The sequence below is a fragment of the Globicephala melas genome, chromosome 6 (genome assembly GCF_963455315.2).
Source record: "Globicephala melas chromosome 6, mGloMel1.2, whole genome shotgun sequence".
NCBI classification, from domain to species: Eukaryota; Metazoa; Chordata; class Mammalia; order Artiodactyla; family Delphinidae; genus Globicephala; species Globicephala melas.
In genome coordinates this window covers 60,010,954-60,034,233 of record NC_083319.1, presented here as the reverse complement: position 1 = coordinate 60,034,233, position 23,280 = coordinate 60,010,954, and the positions used below count along the sequence as shown (strand labels likewise).

General features: G+C 36.2%; 1 protein-coding gene across 8 annotated transcripts in view; it reads left to right on the top strand.

Moving 5' to 3' along the window:
- Positions 1-23,280, top strand: part of PTPRD (protein tyrosine phosphatase receptor type D) — a 2,143,764-nt gene that overhangs the window by 558,364 nt on the left and 1,562,120 nt on the right. For all 8 annotated transcript variants that reach the window (XM_060300920.1, XM_060300919.1, XM_060300918.1 and 5 more), the window contains exon 3: positions 9,834-9,905. The gene's annotated coding sequence lies outside the window, so the exon portion shown is untranslated. The remainder of the gene's footprint in view (positions 1-9,833; positions 9,906-23,280) is intronic.

The window sequence follows — 23,280 nt, the reverse complement described above, 5'->3', positions numbered from 1 at the left end:
AGAATGCACAATAGCAGGGCCAGAGATGGAATAAACTTTAAATTACACACAGAGAACGACACTTGTGGCAGCTGAGCAGGTGAAAAGGGGGTTAAATTCACTCTTATCTTTTACATGCCTACAGGGCCTTATTTGCTGGTGTTTAAGTCTCTGGGAAAACTCAGTCAGAAGTTTAAGTATTTTGCTACCTCTGCTACTGCATTCCCACGGGGGCAGTGCCCTATTTCTTACCATTATTCATTGTCGTTCTGCTTCTAAATAGCAATACTTCTGAGGATGATTGTGCAGTACTGCGGATGCTGCTTTACTTGAGCTAGAATGACATTCCAGAAATGCTGTCACTGGGGATGTGCTTCTAAGAAGGATGTTACTTTGCCATGAGCGGATGAGATCACACATTATATTTAGGATTCACAGAGAAGGCAACCGCTAATTGGTGACAGCCTGGATCTAAACTTTATGTTTGGACCTCCCTGGTGGCGCAGTGGTTAAGAATCTGCCTGCCAATGCAGGGGGAAGATCCCACATGCCGCGGAGCAACTAAGTCCGTGCGCCACAACGACTGAGCCTGCGCTCTAGAGCCCGCAAGCCACAACTACTGAGCCTGCGTGCCACAACTACTGAAGCCCACACGCCTGACGCCCGTGCTCCGCAACAAGGGAAGCCACTGCGGTGAGAAGCCCGCACACCACAACGAACGGTAGCCCCCGCTCACCACAACTAGAGAAAACCTGTGCACAGCAATGAAGACCCGAAGCAGCCCAAAATAAATAAATAAGTTTATAAAAATAAATAAACTTTATGTTTTATTTAAGTTATGTTAGCTTTAAGAAACAACTTTTCTTTTCCTTAGGTAATAAAATTTCTTAAAATGCTTAATCGTTTCATGCACTTGATCATGCAAAAAAAAGTTATAATGTTTGGTAAGATTAAACCAATTAGTAGCCTTCTCATATCTGCGATACCCAGATTGCTGAGATTTTTAAAGCTAGGTTTATTGCTCATAGTAAATACTTTAGTGAGTCTTGTAGAAGCTCAAATATAATAAGGCAATTGGGAACGGTTCTTCTCCTTCCCCATGCCTCAATTTTAGGTAGCGGTAAATAACGGGCTTGAAATAGTTGATCCCAAATATAATACGCTTTTTTTCATGGGCCTATTTTATTTTAGGCCCCTAAAAAGTGATTTAGTGACCGACTGAGAAAACTGTTTTCTATAGTTAAGATATCTGGTTCTTTTAAGTTTGACTTTCCCAGAATTCAATTCCATTGAATTTCACATTTCTACTTACTCTGTTTCTAGCACATTTAAAATTAAAACTGGAAACTCTTCAGTGATATAGTCTCAGTCTTTCACATAATTTCAAACTGTCTTAAGATATAACTATATATTTCTCAAACCAAATTTTTTTGTGTGTGTGGGCATGAAAAATTAAAATATCATTTACAATTGTTACTTTTAAAAGTTATTTTCTTTCACTAGTGGCATAATGTGTTTTTGTGAGTTGTTTAAATATATTTTTTCTTCTACAGAAAGCATGTGCTTTTTTATGGAAATACTCTATATTTTTACATTCTTATTTTTCAAAAACATTGAAATGCATTTACTTTAAGAACATGAAAAAGTTTAAACATATCACTCTCTTCAAAACAACAAATAGAAATAGTGAAAGAAAAACAATCTCACCCACATTACAGTAAATTTGTTTAGCGAGAAGGTGGAGTTTACAGTAATAGCTTTTAAGCAGCTTATCTAATTTTAAAATAGGGCGTATTGCACTTTATGTGAAACTGAGAGGGAAGAATACATTTCAATTTGTTTAAATGGCCTTAACAGTGAGGTTTATCAGTGCTCAATTTAATTTTGCATTTAATACCTTTTTGCTAAATTCTTTCTCCCATTTTTTTTTTATCAGTTTTAAAATCTCATTTTTTAAAGAACCTTTCCTTGCTACGGAAGAAAATGTTTAATCCATCCACTGATTCGGAAAGAAATTAACTACATAAGCCCATAAATACGCGAGCACAAACCAATTTGTAGCCTCTTCTTACTAAGTAGTTTATTGCTGGTTCTCCCAACAGCCCTGGGCAGACTGCTAAATTGAGAAGATCACTAATGCTGATTTGGGAAAAACAAGGACGCATAAGCAGTGGTTGCATCCCACATTCAGGATAGTGGCAATTAGGTTGTAGTGATGCGGCTGCCTGTATAATTGGAATTTTAGTGCGCGGTTTGGGCAGAAACACGTCTGCTCCGAGGACGCCCTGTTAGATGTATCTAAAGTGTTTTGACCAATTGTCGAAAGTGCTCTATGGCTATTTATTCAAAGCTACATCCTGCTTGCATGAAAACTCTGTGAGTGTTCTTAATTCAATGACATCAGACTTGAAACAAAACGGAAATACTTTTGAGCTCTCTGGTCAGGAATATTACATCAGTGCATTCATTTTTATTGATCCTTTAAACCAAAAATGCTTTCTCATCTCACTGCTTCCTCTAGTTTGAGCTAGTTTTTCTGAGTATAGTTTTACCAAATGCTGAGGTTGCTGCTGTCATTCACTTTTTCTATTCCAATTATAGCCTCATTTTGAAATAAAGCCATTTGTTATTGAAAACAATGTGCATGCCTTTGTGATTCTGATTAAGTAAACATTAACTGAAAGCAATTAGGGGAGTGGCATTAAAGCTTCTGGGTTGTTTTTCTTGGAAAGTAAAATAATTCAAATTGTGAAGCTCAAATTGTAAATCACAAATATCTTACAGTCTTTGTTCTCCAAACCAGTATAATGTTGTTTGTTGATTGTTCACATTTTGTCCTTTCTAACCATTCACATGATGTCACCAAAGCAATTTTATCTAACTTGAAAAATCTGCCCAAATTGGAAGAGTAAGAGCAGAAAGAGAGCTTAGAATTCATCTACTAACCCCTACTCCCTATGTTCTTTTCCCTAGATAAGAAAAGAGAGTCATAGAAGGTTAGTGGCTTTAGGACACATGTGTTTTTTATGTGAGGAGAACTTCTTTCAGGTGGAAATTGAAATAAAATATTCTTGGGCTTCCCTGGTGATGCAGTGGTTGAGAGTCCGCCTGCCGATGCAGGGGACACAGGTTCGTGCCCCAGTCCGGGAAGATCCCACATGCCGCGGAGCGGCTGGGCCCGTGAGCCATGGCTGCTGAGCCTGCACGTCCGGAACCTGTGCTCCGCAACGGGAGAGGCCACAACAGTGAGAGGCCCGTGTACTGCAAAAAAAAAAAAAAAAAAAAAAAAAAAAAATATATATATATATATATATATATATATATACACATTCTTAAATTCAGTTAGTAATCTGGTTTACTTGAGTAACTCTTCACAATTTTTAATGCAACTTCTATTTCATTACTGTATAAACATATACAGATACTAGAGACTAGTAAACTTTAAATTTTGGGAGGCAAAACTCATAAAGACACTTACTTCTCATAACTTTATTTTGGCATATCATGAACATAACTGCCTGTGGGGACATCGACAATTTGCATGCCTTGGCCTTTCCATGAGAGAAAAATCGTGGTCTTTGCATTATTTTATATATGCAAATGAGAACTTTAAGTTGTCAAAGTACAAATAGAATGGTGACTTTTATTTCATAATTTTTATAGACTTTCAGTTTTTTGACAATTCAATTATATTTTTGATGGTTAGAAATTCTATCCTTTATCTTAGGAAGTTGTGCTGTGGGAGAAGGGAAGAGTTCTGTGCCCATCAAATCTGTGCATGTGCCTTTTTTATATGGCCAGTTGAAAATGAAGGTGGTATTTAGGTCAACTTTTTTCATAGTCATGTGTCTTTTTTCCAGGTTACATAGACTGATCTTAAACAACAGCAGAATAAAGTGTTTGGAATCAAGATCAGAGATTAAAGTTTATTGTCAGTATAGGGGCTGGTAAAAAGAGCCATAATTATTCAAATAATCAAGATGAGAAGTGAAGATCTAAACTAAAGTTGGAGCCATAGAAATGGAGAGGAGGAAATGCATACAATAAGTGCTTTGTACCCATAATCTAAAAACTGAGTGATGACAGCTTTCTGAGGTGAATAAAAGTGAAATCTTAATTGATCCCAGAGAGTCTGACTTGTGCAAGTGGGCAAATGTCTTTCAACGTGTACTGGTTAATTGAGTAGGCAATCTGTTTGGATTCCATATCCAATACTTATTACCTGTATGAATTAAATACTTATTACCTGTATGAATTAAAGTGCATCTGTTTCTTCATCTTCAAAATGGTGGTAATATTAATATCTCCCTTATGAGGTTGTAGAGAACTTGCATAAGATATTGCAAGTGTCAGGTACAGAATAAATGTGGAATAAATGTTATCTATTATTATTGTTCACAGAGATAGAGATTGAAAGAGCAGATTAATAGATGAAAGGTGATTGAACATTTTCATAGGTTGAATTGGGAACATCTTTGGGACATTCAGGTATAAATGTCCAATAGTTTGATATATGGGTTTGGGAGCTATACATGTGGAATTTATTAGTAATAGGTTATTTTTGAAACCATGGCTTTGTATGAAGGTATGTAATGAGAAGGGCAAAGTGTCAAAGATGAAGTGCTGAGAAAAAAATATCATAAGATACACATGAACAATTAATTAAGAAGGAATAACCAGAGTGATAGGAAGAAAACTAGAGGGAAGCAGTGTCATGGGATTTAGGAGAGAAGTTTTAAGATGGTAACAGTAGTCAGCAGAACCAAATGTTAAATAAGACAGGTAAAATAACTGAAGTCTATATTGGAATTGTCAATATGGAGGTCATTGGCAACTCCAGATGTAGCAATGTCAGTACCTGAATCTCTGAGAAAGTGCATAAGCCCTGAAGAGAAGGTTTGAAAATAGAGTTAGTGAAGGCAAACAACTTTTTTGAGAGGGTGTGACTGAGAAGAGAATGGAGAAAAATAAAAGCTATCTCGAATGCAAAGCTTAGAAGGGTTTTGTTTGCTTTATTTTCCTTTTTCCTTTAAAGTAAGATATTTGAGCTGTCTTTCAAGTTCCCTTCAGTGGAATCATTTTCTAGATACTACAACTGCAGTGTAACAAAACAAAACAGCCTTTTGTATTTAAGATAAGTGACACACTTTCCAATAAGATGAAGACTGTGTCTCTCTCAAGTATTAGTGGTCTGTTCCCACAGGAAACTTATCTTGATTAAACCATTCACTAAGTGTAAAGTGAATGAATCTGTTTCATATTTCAAAAAATATTTGTGCAGTTTGTGGAAACCTGATCAAATTTCTTAAACATATATAAATGATCTTCTGCTGCTATTTGATATCTAAATGGTTGACTCACATTGTGTGCTGGGCTGTCATATGATATGACCCTTAAATGCTGATAAAATTGGTGTTCAGTAAGCAAAAGGGCCTTAGAATGCTTAGCCAGACCTATATTTCAGAAACATCAGGGAATTAAGCATGGTAGGTAACACTTTGGTCACCATCTAGCTGTCAACAGGCTACCGTTGGTGTGTCTCAGATGTCATTGTGAAAGGGATACACACAGGCCTTAGAAAGCAGAGATGCTGCTAATGTATGCACTCTGTCCTCTCTAACTTGCTCTGGCTCTTATCAAAAGTGTTAGTAAAATAGTATGAGTTTTTGAAATACCTAATACTGGATTTACTTGAAAGATATGCAGTGTTAGTGGCAGGGGGGTGTGCTGCCAGCTGCCAATTATGAATACCTAAGAGTGAACCTTGTTTTGGACCTACAGGCCAGCAGGAATCTGCAATGATCCTTGATGAAGCATATAGTATCCCATGATTTGGATGGGTACATATATTCTTCTATCTTTTAAACACAAACAGATGAGGATATAGGGTTTCTGGTTCTTGGACAGTGCTCTATAGTTAATCATCAGAAGCATGCTGTCTTGCTGCTTTTTACTCACTTATCTTTTTCCAGCCCATTTTTTGGACAAAATAAACCATTATTATTAATAAAGAAGCCATTAATTAGGAGTTTCATTAATAAGGAACTCAAGTTGTCAGAGTTGGGCAGTATAAAATTTGGAATGGAGGAAATGGACTGTCAGGTTGGTCTAGAGTTTTCCATTAGCAGGGTAGTGAGACAGCAGGAGGGCAGAGGTGATAAAGGTTTGGTTAGAGGGTATCTGAGGAGGTTAACCTGGGATCAACCTAGATAGGGAAGTAAGACGAGTGAGGGGGCTGAGATAGACTGGGAGAAGAGTCAAAGGCAGCGACATGTATTTATGATTTAGATGAAGGAGTAGAGATTGAATGACAGGAGGTTATTGTAAGAGAGATCAAATTTCAGTGAGATGTAGAGTTAGTTTTAGCTTTGTGGATTGAGGCCAATTGCTTGCATGATTATATTTTATGATCTTTTTATGAAAGCATTATACTATATGTGTCTTCATCATATGCATCTTTTATTAGGTAATGCATGTTAATTAACTATCTGTTCACAGAAATCCTTTATTACAAGAGGCTAAAGAACTTTCAGAATAAGTGCACATACTTTTTTATATTTTCACTTATTTTCTGTATTGTATATCTTTATAACCCTCAGAAATTCCCTCTTTTATATACTTTATTTCACTATAAGCAGAAGGTGTACTTTATAAATTTTCCCTTTTCCCTATTAATATTCCTTAACTGTTGGTGTTTGTTACCTATTCATAGGCACTTTTAGTGTTCTAAGAATTAAAATCAGTGACCATGAGATAAGATTTAATTTGTAACATTGATGTTCATCGAATTTTTAAAAATAACTAGTGTGTGTGAAGATTAGTGATGAGCTTCTAAATTTATAATGGCAGATCTTATGTAACAATAAGTAAGGGGCTTAAACATAGATAGCATTCAAAAAGAAACACACTTGTTCTTGTTTGTGTGTGCGGGTAGTGTATGAGAGTCTTTATTCTCCTTTTTCTGTGAAAGCTAAAAGCAAAATATGAAGTGCCAGAAAATGATGACAATGCAACACAAAGGAAATAACAGGAAACCCAGCTTCAAAGAGCAGAGGAAACACTCAAGTTCTTCTTTTTTTTAAATTTCAATTTTATTTTACTTATTTATTTTTAAACATTTTTGGCTACACCATGAAGCATGTGGATCATAGTTCCCCGACCAGAGATTGAACCTGTGCCCCCTGCATTGGAAGCTCAGAGTCTTAACTACTGGACCGCCAGGGAAGTCCCTGCAAGTTCTTCTACGAACAACTTGAGTAAAACTGAGCAATGATTCAATGTGCTTGAGACTCATTCTTCCTAAATTTTAAAAGGGGAGAATGCTATTGACAGTAACTAATCTCAAAGTTAAGTGCATACTATAAATCTCAAAAAAAATGTTTTTTGTAAGACTTATAATAACTTGTGAATCAGCTCCTGGAAAGAAAGGGTAGCATTATTCCTGTGAATAAGTTTTGAATACCACAGTCTTTAAATATTGCTTTAGTCTCTGAAACGTGCACAGTTTAGGGAAAAGGGTTGGTTTAGGTAAATGTGAAATCCATAGCACTAAAAGCTCAAAATTATACTGTTTTTACAGATGCTGTATTTGTTAATGGTAAGATGTTCAAAAGCAGAGAGGTAAAGGCCAAATTTAAAAGCTATTTTAAATCGTACCTAAAATTAAATTCTACAACTTAAATTATAATGTAACATAAAAGTTGTTTGATAATATGCCCATGTAAATATCTAAAAATAAATTTTATTTTTCGTTTTAAACTCCCATATATAATCCTATAACTAGATAATGGTTTTATAACATGTCGGCTTATTTACATGAAAATACTGGTTCTAAGACTGCCTTGGGTGTATTGGGGAAGGGGTGTGAAGGGTAGAGTCCTTTAGGAATTGCTCCTGGCTTTAAAAAAAATGTCAGTTCCACATTTTGACAATATGTAAAGTATCTTTCTTATTCCTTCCTTCTAGCATTCCCTTCCCCTTTATCTAGCATGTGTGATTTGTAGACACAGGTAGCGTATTATTGTAGTTAGAATGAAAGGCTCTGAGTCAGACTGCCTGCGTTTAAATTCCAGCTCTACCATTTACTGACTAGGAGCCTTTGAGGAAGTAGCTCAAAGTCTCTTTATTTCAGGTTTCTCATCTGAAAAGTAGAGAAATCAACAAATTCTACCTCATTAGTTTGCATTTAATCATGCTAAAAAAAATAAGATCAACATAATATACAAAAAGCATTTGGGACATAGTAACTACTCAATACATGTTATTTTGCTTAGGTGCTGCAGAACCGGTTATTTGTAAGTTCAGCAGAAGGTTATAGAAATACCTTGTTAGATTTTAACATTATTCACTAAAGGCATGTAGAAGAAATTAGTTTCAATGTAGTATTCTATTAGTCCTGAGTGAGAAGTGTTTGCCAAATTAGACAGAAATAGCAGTTCCTTCCTTTCAAAACCAAAAGCCATTTCTTGGTCAGTCAAAGGAGATTTTGACATTGATCATTTTAGACATAGTGTATAGTACCAAGACTTTCCAGTTAACTAAGTAATCTATATCTATCTACCTAGCTATACACAGATATACATATATTTGTGTAAATATATTTTCTCTACTACATAGTCAGAAATCTACTGGATTCTGAATACATACACAATCAATAGAACATGATTGCTGTTCCAATGAACTAAAAATGTGGTTGAAAAAAGAGGGTACATATATGAAAAATACATGATGGAGTATGTGTTAATATTAGAACAAGCCTATGAATGCAAAAATTATTATGGCTTCATAGATTAGATGAGTTCAGAGTTTGGTCTAGAAAGAATGAATAACGTTTGAACAAGGGAACATTGTAGCAAGGGAACATTTTAGGAAGAGAGAAACATAAAAAGCCTGGCTGGGAGGAGACATTTGGATCAGACATGGGGAATCATGATGAACCCTAAATGCTCAGTTCTTTGTGTTTAGTAAATGGTAGAAATTTTGCCATTTGTGATTTGTTTTTGGAACTCAGGAGCACATGACCCACCAATCATTAAACAGTTGATGGGACCCCCTGATCTTTGTCACCCAGTTCAATTTTCTGCTGTTAAATGTGTGATTTTAAGTGAATATTTAATTGTCTATAGTTTTTCTTTGAGCTGTGCATCTGGTGACTATTCATCAATTGGCTTGCATATTCTCTATCCTGATTCATTTAAGGTTTTTGATGTATATGGTTTATTATAGTTATGGCCTCACTATTTTATGTTTAGTACTGTGCTGTCAATTTGAAAATTGTTGATTATCCTAGAGTACAGCAGTCACGTGGATGTGGGACAAGAGTTCTATAGATAATAAGCATAATTTGATAAACTGCTTTCTGAATCTATAAGAAAACATATGTGAATAATGAGTAGTATAACATTAAAAAATTGTGAGTGGTTCATTTTCTTATGCAACACGGAAAAACAAAAACAGATGTAAAGATCTTATATATAAAATATATTATCTTTTCAGTAACTTCTCATTTAAGACAAGAAAATGTGTTTGTGGTTAATCAGTGAATAATTTCTTATAGCATGAACTTTTATATCAGAAAAACTTAAGGATTATATTTGCTCTTTAAATGTTCGCTTCAAATGGATTTTCTTTAAACTATTCTTTAAATGGATTATAATACTTTCCATGAAGGAAATAATATAAACACCCTTCTGATGGTATTGTTTCAAATCATTAGTCAATTTCGTTAATCTATAAAGTGTCAATTATTATTATTCTCCTTTTTCATCTCATCAACTGACTTAAATTTAGCATCATATAACTGCCAAAAAATGTAAATTCAGAATGTGTTTCCCATTTTTTTTTTTTCCTTCCAGGGAAATCTTGAGGAGTTTGAGACTTTTCATCCTCCAGCCATTAATCATCTTGTGGGGGAAGGCTATATGTTGGTAAGTCTCACTCATTCTAATTGCTCTTTTTAAAGTTTAGTTTAATGAAGCTTGTGACTTGGTGATAATATAGAATGAGCAGGATTAAACACATGTCAACATCATTGCTTGCCTAATTAGAGAATGACCTTTTTTCAAACAAAATTTATAACATTGGGATTTCATTTTTGTTTTTAATTAATCTAGTAATAGGAGTACTATTAAACCTGTAGATGTAAAGTTAAAATTATGTGGAGAATGGAAACTAGTAAATTTTTTAAGTCTAAAATTGTGGTGTTATTGCTTATAGGTAATTTTAAAGATATTTTATTCATTGACACTGTGGCCCACAGCAGTAGTTGAATGAGCATGCATGATGAGGTCTGAGGCTGCCGTCCAATAAAAGCTAATAAATTCTATCAGTTTAGATAATACATGATAGTCATTTTGCATATTGAAATTCAATTTTAAAGTAAAATAGTTCTTATGAACTACTATGCCATAAAACCAAATACGTCTTTATTTTTTTTATAAATTATTTTATTTATTTTTGGCTGTGTTGGGTCTTTGTTGCTGCACATGGGCTTTCTCTAGTTGCTGTGAGCGGGGGCTGCTCTTCATTGTGGTGTGCAGGCTTCTCATTGCGGTGGCTTCTTGTTGCAGAGCACGGGCTCTAGGCGTGGGGGCTTCAGTAGTTGTGGTGCACAGGCTTAGTAGTTGTGGCTCACAGGCTCAGTAGTTGTGGCACACGGGCTTAGTTGCTCCGCGGCATGTGGGATCTTCCCAGACCGGGGCTTGAACCCATGTCCCCTGCATTGGCAGACAGATTCTTAACCACTGCGCCACCAGGGAAGCCCCGAATACAAGTCTTTTTGCTTCAGTTTAGTTTTCCCTGTTATCTGTAAATAGCATTAATATATTTTGGCATCATATTTCTGAACAACCCTCTCCTCAGCCATCCAATTAACTCTCTCACTCACACATACACTCACAAACACACACACATTCACTTGTTTTTTAAAATATCGTGTGTTACATTAACCATTAATTAATTTCAATTTCCCCAGTTCTTCTAAACCACAGTTTTTGAGGCACATTTCATCCCTCATCCTTTAGAGCTATCTCCAGATGTTTTTGGTGAAACATTCCGTCAGTTAAAAATGTTAAATATGGGGCTTCCCTGGTGGCACAGTGGTTGAGAGTCCTCCTGCCGATGCAGGGGACACGGGTTCGTGCCCTGGTCCGGGAAGATCCCATATGCCGCGGAGCGGCTGGGCCCGTGAGCCACGGCCGCTGAGCCTGCGCGTCCGGAGCCTGTGCTCCGCAACGGGAGAGGCCACAACAGTGAGAGGCCCGCGTACCGCAAAAAAAAAAAAAAAAAAAAAAAAAAGTTAAATATGTACTCAAATATATGTACAGTTTTTATAAATTACATAAATTTACCATTATATTTATAAACAGTTATTATAGACAAATAGTAAAAAATATAAAATTCACACTATAGAAAAATTTAAAGATACAATGAATATATATGTACATATGTGTGTTTATATATATATAGTTCTAGAGATCCCCAGTTCTACACATCTTCTGTTTTCTTCTATTTCTGTTAACACCCAGGAATTGTACTGGACATTCAAAGACTCTTTAGAAAAAAGCTTATTTTAAGCATTAGATTGAATAGATACACTGCATGCTGCAAGTCAGTAAGTGTGTTTATGCATTTATACACACAAATATGTATGTTCATGCGATTGGTTTGGCCAGGATTGGCTGGATCAAGTGGTTGGGATGGTTTATGGTGGCATCTAGTGACATTATTTGAATACTTCTCTTCTGGAAAGCTTAGGGGTAAAATAATCCAGAGGGGTTATTGTAGAGAATCAAAGAGCCAAATAGTATGGGCAACTTGTGTCCACGTGAGTACCACCAAAGATAAGATACCTTGCCAAGGGGATATCTTATTCACACCATTTATGGTCCCGTATGATAGAACTCCTTAGTCATTCATAAGCTTGCCAGTAATTTTTTCTCAATAGTATCTTTGGTAGTGAGCCACCAGAGGTCATACTGTGAGAAGAAGAGAGGAAGATTAAATGGTTATAGTAAATATCATTTAATCCAAATTGTCTTTGCCTGTATGAACCAACGATCCTACAAAAGTTGTTTTTCATAGCGCACCAGCTAACTTCCTTTGAATGTTGAATATAAAGCAAGAGCCGCCACATCCTAACCCTTATGGTAGCAACTCACATTTAACTGGAACCAAGCCTCAGTTGAGATCTGAAGACAGACAGGGAAGTGGTGAGACATTAAATTAGAAACTCAGTACTTTCCAGACAAGCCAGGCCTCATCAAATCTTTGATATAAAATCCTTCATAATTGCTGTTTCCACTTATTTGAGCCCTCCTCTAATTCAAGAACCTAACACTGCTGAACCAGTTAGGAATCCATGTAAATTATCTGTTATCCAGCAACCCATTCTCCATCTCTTACCTTCAAAAATCTCATGTCAAATACCTTGTTGAAATACAGATATACAGATATGTTGCATCTACATCGTTCCTTTAATCTACAGTCTAATAAAGTCTATCAAAAATTTAAAAAAATGAAATAAAATGAGGCTTGTCTGACACAACTCAGTGAATCCTTAATGATTCTCATTAATTATGGCTTTCTTCACAGGCCAGCCAGCTGATAGATAATTCATTTAGACTTAAGGATTCTGGGGGATCAAGTTCTACCTCACCAAGTCATAGCATGCATAATCTAACTTGTTTCTTTTAAAACCCACTGTTACTTGATACTACTTTTTCTATACCTGGGCCCTAGAATTTTCTATGACTTTGCTCTCAAGAAAGAGCAGAGCAATCAGTTTTGCTCTTTCATTTTGGATTGAATTTTTCCTGTTCTGTGTTCTGAGTCATCAGCCACTTCATAAAGGTGTCTGAGTTGTCTGTGGTTGGAATAAAAAAAAAGAAAACAAGAAAAAAAAAAAAGGGAAAGTTCATTTGCTTCCTTCCCAGAACACAGATGAAAATTTAAGCAGATTTGTCCTCAGAATTGCTGGTGAGAAATCACAAACCATAGAATTCAAGGGTAAAGATGAGGTGGAGTTTGTTATAACAAGTTGGTTTGTTCACTGAATAAGCACTGTGTGGTGTTCAAGACACACGGGCTCACTGCTCCAGTTTTCAAGATTTCCTCAACTGGAATTTCTCTAATCAGGTAGATTCCCCATGGGGATTCCCTCACTTTCCTTACCCATCACTAGGCCATTAATACATTGAACACTTTTCTGTTTCCCTTTTTGCCAGATATCACCTCTCAAGACTTAACATTAGCCCAGTAACTTCTTACATTTCTTCTTTTTTCAGTCTATAGCTTTCATGGTTGGACTCATCTACTCTTGTAGCTTCAAGGATTATTTACGTATAGTGATTGTCAAATCAATATGTCCTCTTAGGATCGCATTCCTGAGAATCAAATCAGCATATCTATTTGATAGCACATTAACTTCTCAACTTCTATTATATTAAAATTGAACTCAAAATATTTTCCCATAAACCTACCTTTTTTTTTTTTTTTTTTCTTTGCGGTACGCGGGCCTCTCACTGTTGTGGCCTCTCCCATCGCGGAGCACAGGCTCCGGACGCGCAGGCCCAGCGGCCATGGCTCACAGGCCCAGCCGCTCCGCGGCATGTGGGATCCTCCCGGACCAGGGCACGAACCCGTGTCCCCTGCATCGGCAGGCAGACTCTGAACCACTGCGCCACCAGGGAAGCCCCCATAAACCTACTTTTATCTTTCCCGTTCCTGTAAATAGAAGTACCATCTACCCAGTTTCCCAAAAAGAAACCTGGGAAATATCTTGGATTCCTTTCTCACCTCTCATTATAAAACACATGAAGTCTCGTCAATTCTTCCTCTGGACAGATGGGAAATGCTACCGGAAGTAAGAAAAATGTAATGTGTATTTTTAAACCAGTTTGAAATGTGTTGGTGGAAACTAAATCCATTAAGAGAAACAAATGATCACTGTAGTCCATAACAAGGGCAAAAAGATAATTCATCCCCAAGTAAGGGCTAATGCTGAAGTATTTTATCATTTACCTTATTGTATTTTTACTATAAACTCCAATCTCTTTTATTTTATTAATACTTTAGCATTTCCTACCCATAAATATATATGCATGTATTTGTGTAGAACCGTTACATCATTTCCCAATAACTGTGTTAAGTTCAATGTTCAAGTTATTTTATTATGTGAAATATCAGTGAGAAAAAAGGTTCTCTTCCAAATATGCACATAACGAATGCTTCTCACATGTAGTGATCAGACATATATATTCGTCTCTAATCCTTTTAAATTGATTAGAACATATGACATACATTTGACTGAGTGTTAATCACATTTCAGTACTTTTGTACACAAACTTAGCATGACTAAAATTATTATTTGAAAGATGCAAATATACATCTCTGCATGTTACTGGGCCATATTTGTGAACTAGAGTTTCAGTGCTGTCCTCACAAGTTAGAGAAGGTCATATCCCACCCATCTGTTTTTACCCCCAAATTTAATGCTTATGCTTTTATCTCAGCTGTTTTGAACATCATAATGAAAGTTTTCATCCATTTGCTCAATATTTCCTTTTTATTACTGGAAGAGGAAATTTTGATTGCGCTTAGGTTATATGATATAATACAACTGATACTTTATACTGTGTTCCAACTTCTATTTAGTTATAGTAGACTTCACGCCCCTCGACAATATGTGTTATTTTCAGGAATCTGACTCTATATTCCTATCAATGGCCAGAGTGAACTGAATTAATAGAAGGAATTACCCCTTTATATTTATTCTACCAAGGCTGAGTCTCCAGAGGAATGCTTTATTGTTGCAGACAGTACATCCGCTGGTTTGCTGGCTGGCCTTAATGGGATGCTAAAATCGATTGGAGCAATTTTTCTGACACCTGAGAAGCCCTGTAGGTTTTGCGGCATGTTGCAATTTCATATCCTTTTCAAGTCTTTTTAAAAATTGTACATCACTAACCAAGTGTCTTGCTCACTTATGAGACCACAACTTCCTTTTTCTGAGGAAACGGTTCTTGTAAATGTATAATATACCTGAAATCCAGGCCAACCCACCACAGTGTTTGTGTCCAAGCCATGACAGATAATACTGTGTACGACATAAGGCTAAGACTGTGTGTTTGCAGTAACAGTGCTCCTGTATTGAGGAAGCACTGCCGCCATGAAGGCAGCCTTATCCTTGTGAATACTTCCAAAGTTTAAGCACAGATTATGGCATACAATAAACAAAAACAACTTTATTTTTGTCTGTGAGTGTCTATTTTAATCACTGTCAGCATGGTTATTTCCCTGCCCCTTGAGAAACTCAGGCAGGCTTCTTGACTTTTCTGGTAACTTTATGATGGTAAAATATGTCCATAATCAATTCAGAACTTTAAAACATAGTGTCAATTCATGTCATTTGTCTGGGATAATGTTGAGATTAATTAAATGATATTGGCCTGGCCTGGTAGGTATTTAAAGCTGATTTTTTTTTTTTTCATCACTACATCTGTGGTTTCTTCAAAGACCCCACCAGTCTCTACAGATTATATAGCAGTAGCCTTTATGCAACTAGTAAACGTTCCTAAGATCCATTGCTTAAACCTTCCTCAGCAATTGGCATCAGGTGTTACCTCTAGCTTTTCTTTCCTGAGATCTATCCATGCCTGGTCTCCTTTCTGATAGAATACTTAGCTCATTCTTTATATTTTTCAAGGGGGAAGGTTGAAATGCCCCCAAATTGTAGCACAGTTACTTAATCCCCTAAATGGTCTCCTCAGAGGCACTCTCTCTTAATTTGGGATTGGTAGATTATACCCCAAATTCCTGAAAAGTCAGTGAGAGAAGCTCATAGCACAGCTCTCTCCAAGGAAATACTCTTCAAATATCATTCAATTCCTTACTTTCTAAGTGTGGGTGAGGGATTTTAAAATTACGTGATGGGCTTCCCTGGTGGCGCAGTGGTTGAGAGTCCACCTGCCGATGCAGGGGACACGGGTTCGTGCCACGATCCGGGAAGATCCCACATGCCGCGGAGCGGTTGGGCCCGTGAGCCATGGCCGCTGAGCCTGCGCGTCCTGAGCCTGTGCTCCGCAACGGGAGAGGCCACAACAGTGAGAGGCCCGCGTACCGCAAAAACAAAACAAACAAACAAAAAATTACTTGAATTTTGGGCTTCCCTGGTGGCACAGAGGTTAAGAATCTGCCTGCCAATGCAGGGGGCATGGGTTCGAGCCCTGGTCTGGGAAGATCCCACATGCCAGGGAGCAACTAAGCCCGTGAGCCACAACTGCTGAGCCTGCGCTCTAGAGCCCGAGAGCCACAACTACTGAGCTTGCTCTCTGGAGCCCACGAGCCACAACTACTGAAGCCCGTGCTCCACAACTACTGAAGCCCACGCGCCTAGAGCCCGTGCTCCGCAACAAGAGAAGCCACCACAATGAGAAGCCTGCGCACCACAAGGAAGAGTAGCCCCTGCTTGCTGCAACTAGAGAAAGCCCGCGCGCAGCAACGAAGACTCAATGCAGCCAAAACTAAACTAATAAATAAATAAATAAATGAAATAAAGTGATACAGATCTAATATAATTAAGTTATCCATTTAAAAAAACTGAATTTTAAGTTATCTAAAATTCATCTAAATTTTATATCTATTTGGTATGTGCTCAGCCAAACGTGCATTCTAATTCTTTCTTAGATACACAGAGAAAGTCTAAAAGAAATATGAATTATCCCAAGATCAATGTTGACCCTTGAGAAAATCTAGTAAGAATGACAGTTCAAATCTGGCTGTCAAATGGTTTGCATTATGGTTATGTTCAAAGACACGTATTGTCACATTCATCATTCTCTGGTGAGAGTGCTTAATGCTCATAAAGTATCAAAATTTCTATGAGGAGTTAGGGAAAGTTACAAATGAGTTAGTAGATCAGAGACGAAACACTTAGAATTAGCAAACTGGTACATCTGATTGAAGTGCTGAATATAATACAGCATTTTATCATCTTTTTAAAGTATGACATTATGAGTTAATTATGTAATTACTATAAAAGTGTTTCGAATTTGTAGTCTGTGAAAGGCATGTTATTTTCTCAAGGCACCAGACATTCACACTGATCAATAAGACATAACACATGACAAATAGAACTCCTTTTCAGAGGGAAAACTATTGATACTTTCCTTATTCAGAAACAGGCTATACAAACTTCTATTTATAAAATCTCGTGCGAACTTTGTCTGGAATGAATTTTAAAAGCATTATTTAAATACACATATTAATACTTTAAACAGTGATGACAAATGATTTAATTACATATTTCTAATATATTTGTTATCTTTCATCAAATACATCTCATGACAATGACAATGCACATGTTACTTAAAACATTTGGAAATACATTTTAAAATAACTGGACATAAGAGTCTTATCAATATAAAAACATAGGTAATACACTTTCTAGTGTTGACATGAAACAAATAGTCTGCCAGATATTTCCCAGCAAAGATAAGTTTATTTGGGATCAGCAGAAAATTGCAGTTTGGGGTCTACAACCTTCGGGAGCTAAGTGCAAGTTTCCCCAGGGCAAGAGAAGAAGAAGCTTTTATAGAGAGGAAGAAGAAGTTGGAAGGACTATAGTAAATGAAGAGTCCATGCTTTTTCATGGGTTAAGTCCTTGCCAGGAAAGGAGTCTTTCTTCATGTTGGGTTCTGCTATTGTTTCAGGGCATGAGAGCTCCCTCTTCTGGTTTTCCAACTCTATTTAAAGAAGGTTTTTGTTATTAAATTTTTTAATTAGTTAAAACAAAAATAATTAGAGCATACAAATTAAAGCTCTCATTATGGACAAATGCATATTTGAAACAATTACCAGCTATTGTTTTGAAGCATTAAACACTAAAACAGTATTTTGCTGAAGAATGAACATTGGCATATTCACCATGAATGTAAAGAATGTCTTACTTTCTTAAGGGGACCTTGGCGGGTTTTTCTTTTTTTTTTTCCGGACTTAAATACATCTTAAGCAGTTTTACTTAGGTCTTAACTTGCAATGCAATATAGCTATTGAGTGGTAGTGGCCAATGAGAAAGTAATCTTAGGGTTTAAGCTATTAAGACTATAGCTTTTAGATAATTCTGTAGCAACTCTATACTTTATTTAAAAAAAAAAATGTGTTCAGTTTGAGATCTGACAATAAAATACCTGAGGAGTTACATGGAGAGAATGCAAGGAAGAAGAGCAATAGATATGAAGGTTGGTGAAAAATGTGAAGGTAAAAAACATAAAATTTAGATTTATTTAGAGAAAAGAGGTAGAGTTTTCCTTTCTTCAAGCACATGGTAGAAATTATGTGCAGAATTGCTTTTGTTTCCACCAAGGATGAACAAGAGTTATTGCTTTTAAATGTATGATACCCCACGACACAGACACATGTGTCTATGGCATGGCTGGGGAGACTCAAGCTCCTTCCCCTGATGTCTCCTTGACTAGAAGAGTTTGTAGAAGGAGTGGAATGTAGCTGAGGTATGGCTTTTGTTTTATATGGAAATCAAGAGATGAGATTTTTGAGAATCCTCCTTTTAATGGAATGATGTCATTTTGTAATGATATTTAAGGTTCTTAAGGTCATGAATTTTGAAACATCATGGTCTCTAATGTCTGAAGAAGAAAAAAATTGAAACTATGTGTATTATCTGTTATACATTTAAAATGATTGGTCCTGATTAGATTAGTCATAACAGTGGTACATTTATATATATATATGTGTGTGTATATATATATATATATATATATAGTGACTTACAAAAATATGATTAGGGTTTGTTTTTTGATTAATGTCAAAAAACTTTGATGTAAGAATGTCCTGTATACATCAACAGGTGAAAAATATCATTTTTATTTTATTTTAACTTTTAGATTTTGGACAAAGAGTATATACTTCTAGTACAAGAAGTACAAGATAATTTTCTGAAACAAAACAAAATTCCATCCAAGGACAGCTTTATATAAGGCCATTATCAGATATTTTTTCTTTTACTGGAGGCATAAGAAATACTGAAGCATAAAACATGTTAAAGCAACAGCCTAATTACAACCATATAATTCAATGGGCTTTCTGCTCTGTAATAGTGAATTATTGAGAACAGGAAAACAATTAATGGAAGAGATCATTTCTAAAATGGGTATTTGACATTTGGCTGTAGTTTATTGCATTTTATTCATTCTAGTGGCTAAAATAAAACTTGGTCCATCTAAATCTTAACAGTTGCCCAATCTACATAAACTGCAATAAATTAGTTTAATGATTTTACCTATAGTTTAAAATGAAAGACCCAGTGCGTAAAACTTGTGCAGGGTGGTTTTAATCTGTGCAGTACAAGGGCCTGTGGCCTTATTTCCCTTCCTGTTATTTCCTGAAGTAGGTAGCAATATTCTTGTCAGGCAACATCCAGATATGAGAGGGGAAGTAATTCTCCATTGCTTTTACTTAACAAACATTTAGTCATTGTCTACTGTACATGCCAATAAATTAGAATGCTATCTATCAGGTATGAGAGCAGTGTATCAAAACCAAGTAAGAGACATGAGACCAAAATTGCCTTAAAAAATCGAGGTTTATCATCAAACACAGTAACAAGTAAGGAGGTACAAATTTCCAGGTTTGCTTCATTTTGTGACACACATGTCATGGAAGATCTGGGAAAATTCCTTCCTGAAGCTCTGCCTTCCGTAGTCAATGGTCTTTCATTCTCAAGTTTATTCCCTCAAGGTCACAGGATGACTTATCTGTGAATATATGATTTTCTAATACCAGACACCAAAGAAACCTCCCTGCAGACTCTCTCAAGTGCCACTGACCACATTTGGAAATCAGCATTACAAGATTAAGTATCTCATATTTTCATATTCTGTAACAGGAGATGGATTTATCAGAATACATGTGTGTGTCGAGGGCCAGTGGCAGTTAGGTGAGCAAACAGCAATGTCTGATACAAGAGGCAGTACAAATTGCTGTGGTTTCCAGAATTTAGAACAACTGTATTAGTGTCTATAAGTCTAGTAAAACTTCACAGAAGTTTTACTGATACTTGCGATAGAGAGAATGATTAAGAGTTTTCAGATAAAACAAGCTGTAAGCAGTTGGGGTGATTCAAAAAATAGGATTCTCCAGTCATATGGATATTAAGTGACTAGTATCTATTTCTCAGATTATTCTTGTGGCATAATAAATGTGCCACATATATTTTTGTTTGTTAAATAATAACAAACAACATGGATATGCTTCTTAGGGGGATTGCATTGTGTTGGGCCAAAATTGTTGGTTCATTTTCTTTTTAATTAATTAATTTATTTATTTTAGTTTTGGCTGTGTTGGGTCTTCATTTCTGTGCGAGGGCTTTTTCTAGTTGCGGCAAGCGGGGGCCGCTCTTCATCGCGGTGCGCAGGCCTCTCACTGTTGCGACCTCTCTTGTTGCAGCGCACAGGCTCCAGACGCGCGGGCTCAGTAGTTGTGGCTCACGGGACAGTTGCTCCGGGGCATGTGGGATCTTCCCAGACCAGGGCTCGAACCCGTGTCCCCTGCATTGGCAGGCAGATTCTCAACCACTGCGCCACCAGGGAAGCCCTGTTGGTTCATTTTAAACAGAGAAAAAAAACTGCCCAAATAAATTAGAAGCATTCTTTTTGCTATTTGATTATAAAATGGTCCCTCTTTCAAAGTAGGAAGTATTCATTCTTTAAAATAATAAATCTCTAACTTTTCCAAATGACAAAATTAGGATGATTATAACTTTCAATCTCTATATTCCAGGTCTGAAGCTGAATTCAATATAATAAAGTTAAAATTACTGTGTCAGATATTGCTATAAACCTTTTATATGCATTAACCTTTTTAGGCATTAACTCAAATGATAGTAAAAAGAAGGTACTAGTGTTTTTCCCAGTCTACAAATTCAAAATTTGAAGTGCAAAACAGGATCAGTCAGAAATTTGGCATATTCATTTTTTTCAGTTCCTCAATCTTTTAGTTTCCTGCCTCACATCATGCAGTCTAGATGGGTGAAACTCAGACCTGAAAGAAAGCTTCAGAACTTTCTGAAGAAAATAAAATATAAAATCTCTATATAATTGGGATATGTAGAATTCTAAAACAAGATTTTAAAGATTCTAAAACAAAATACACTACAATTCATGTAGGAAAAGATTGATATTTTTTATAACAATAAAATCAGAAACCTCTGTTTGTAAAAAGCCTCCATTCTCCAAAAAGAGAATGAAAAGTGAAACCCAAAACTTTATTCAAGACATATAACTAACAAACAACATGACCGATAAAGACTCTTGAAAGTGATAAGGAAAAAGACAAGCCAACAAAAAATTAGACCAACTCATGAGCAGGAATTTCACAAATGAGTGGCTTGTACCTATATGAAAAGATGCTAGCAATAAGATAAATACAAATGAAAACATAAAGATAAATATCTCTATGTCCACCACATTGATAAAGCTAAAAAATCTGGCAACATTACTAATTGTTAGTGAAGATGTGTAACAATGGAAATGTTTTATATACCTTGCTGGTACGAATGTAGACTGAGACAATCAGTTTAAGCAACAATTTGGCATTTTCTCATGGGGCTAAAGATGTGTGTAACCCATGATACAAAATTTTCACCCCTAGGAACATATCCTAAAACATGCTTATAAATGTGCAACAGGAGTCATTTCCAATAGTGGTCCAAGCAGCATTATTTGCACTAGAAATAAACAAAGAAATCCAGAAACAGTCTACAGGTTTGTCTACTTTAAAATCAAATTTTTCCTTTCATAGTTAGTAAGTACCTTATAGAGAGATTCTCTGAAACTTCCATCCACTGCTTGTAGCCTCCATTGATGATTTTAAAAATCCATTATTTCCTATGTATTTATTACTTGGCATTCTGTTATGAGGAAGAGCCTTCCTATCTATGTATCTATCTATCTATGTATCTATGTATCTGTCTACCTATCTATCTATCATGTATTTATATCTATTTACACACATTGATTTCTCTTTCATTCAAATGGTTATGACTCATTATGCTAAATAGATTACTATAAGTAAATGTGTTTCAAAAGAAAATTCAATGTCACTAACAACAAAAACATATCTTCCTAATACTTAAAATGAAGAAAATAACAATTATAATTATCTACAAACCATCCAAAATTACATCCACATCTTGGCAGATTGCATTAAGCCCTTATCAACTACATATGCCTTAATTCAGATTGATAGCAAGTATGTAACAAAGTTCTGAGGGACCAGGACTGACACAAGTAGATGGAGGTGACTGTAGCCTGGTGCCTCACTCAGGAGAGACAGATTCAAGTGGATCGCCATGTAAAGGGGGCAGAACCAGTCAACAGGCAATTAGAGAGAGGTGTATGAGACACATTTAGTATGAAATCTTGAGAGCAGGCTAGCAGGAGAGGCCACAACAGTGAGAGGCCCGCGTACCGCAAAAAAAAAAAAAAAAAAAAAAGATTCTATGATAATGGCAGCTGCTACTGGCTGCTGTTGTACCTCCCCTCCCCCATCTCCTCCTCCTTGTCTTCTGCCTCTGTTTTTCTTCTATTACTCCTACTATTAAAATAATAATTTTAGCAGATGCCTCATATAAATCACTCAGGGTTTCAGACACTGTATTATGTACTTTTTATTATTTTGTTTAATGCTCAAAATAATTCTTTGAGATACATATTATTTTCACCCTTTTATAGATGAGGGAAATTGAAATTTTAAAAAGGTTAAATAACTATTGAAATCTGAATACAGTGTTTACCTTCCATTAATTTATGCCATTAATACTAACTACATGTCACTCTGGTCTCAGAAATCTATCTTCTCCAAGTCAAAACTAACATGTTCTGCCTAGCTTTTCAAGGCATTTTTATCCACTGGGCTTACCTTATCTCTCCAGCTTTATCTCCTACACCTCCCTACAAATTTTCCTAATTTCAGCCTCTTCAATCTCTCAGAAGCATAATAAGATTAGTCCTTCTTCCAAACTTTTCATCACCATATGCTGTTCCTTATCTAGAATGCTCTTCACTTCCTCTTCTGCTTATCCAAATCACATCTTCCCTTTAGATCCAAGCGCTTTACCACTTCCTCTGTGGAGAGTTTCCTTTTCTTCTAGAAAGTTCCCTCTTCAGAAAACTTACATTACTTAACATTGGTAGAAAATAAAAGAGAAATAAAAAGCTTACCGGGGTTTCCCTGGTGGCGCAGTGGTTGAGAATCTGCCTGCTCATGCGGGTTCGAGCCCTGGTCTGG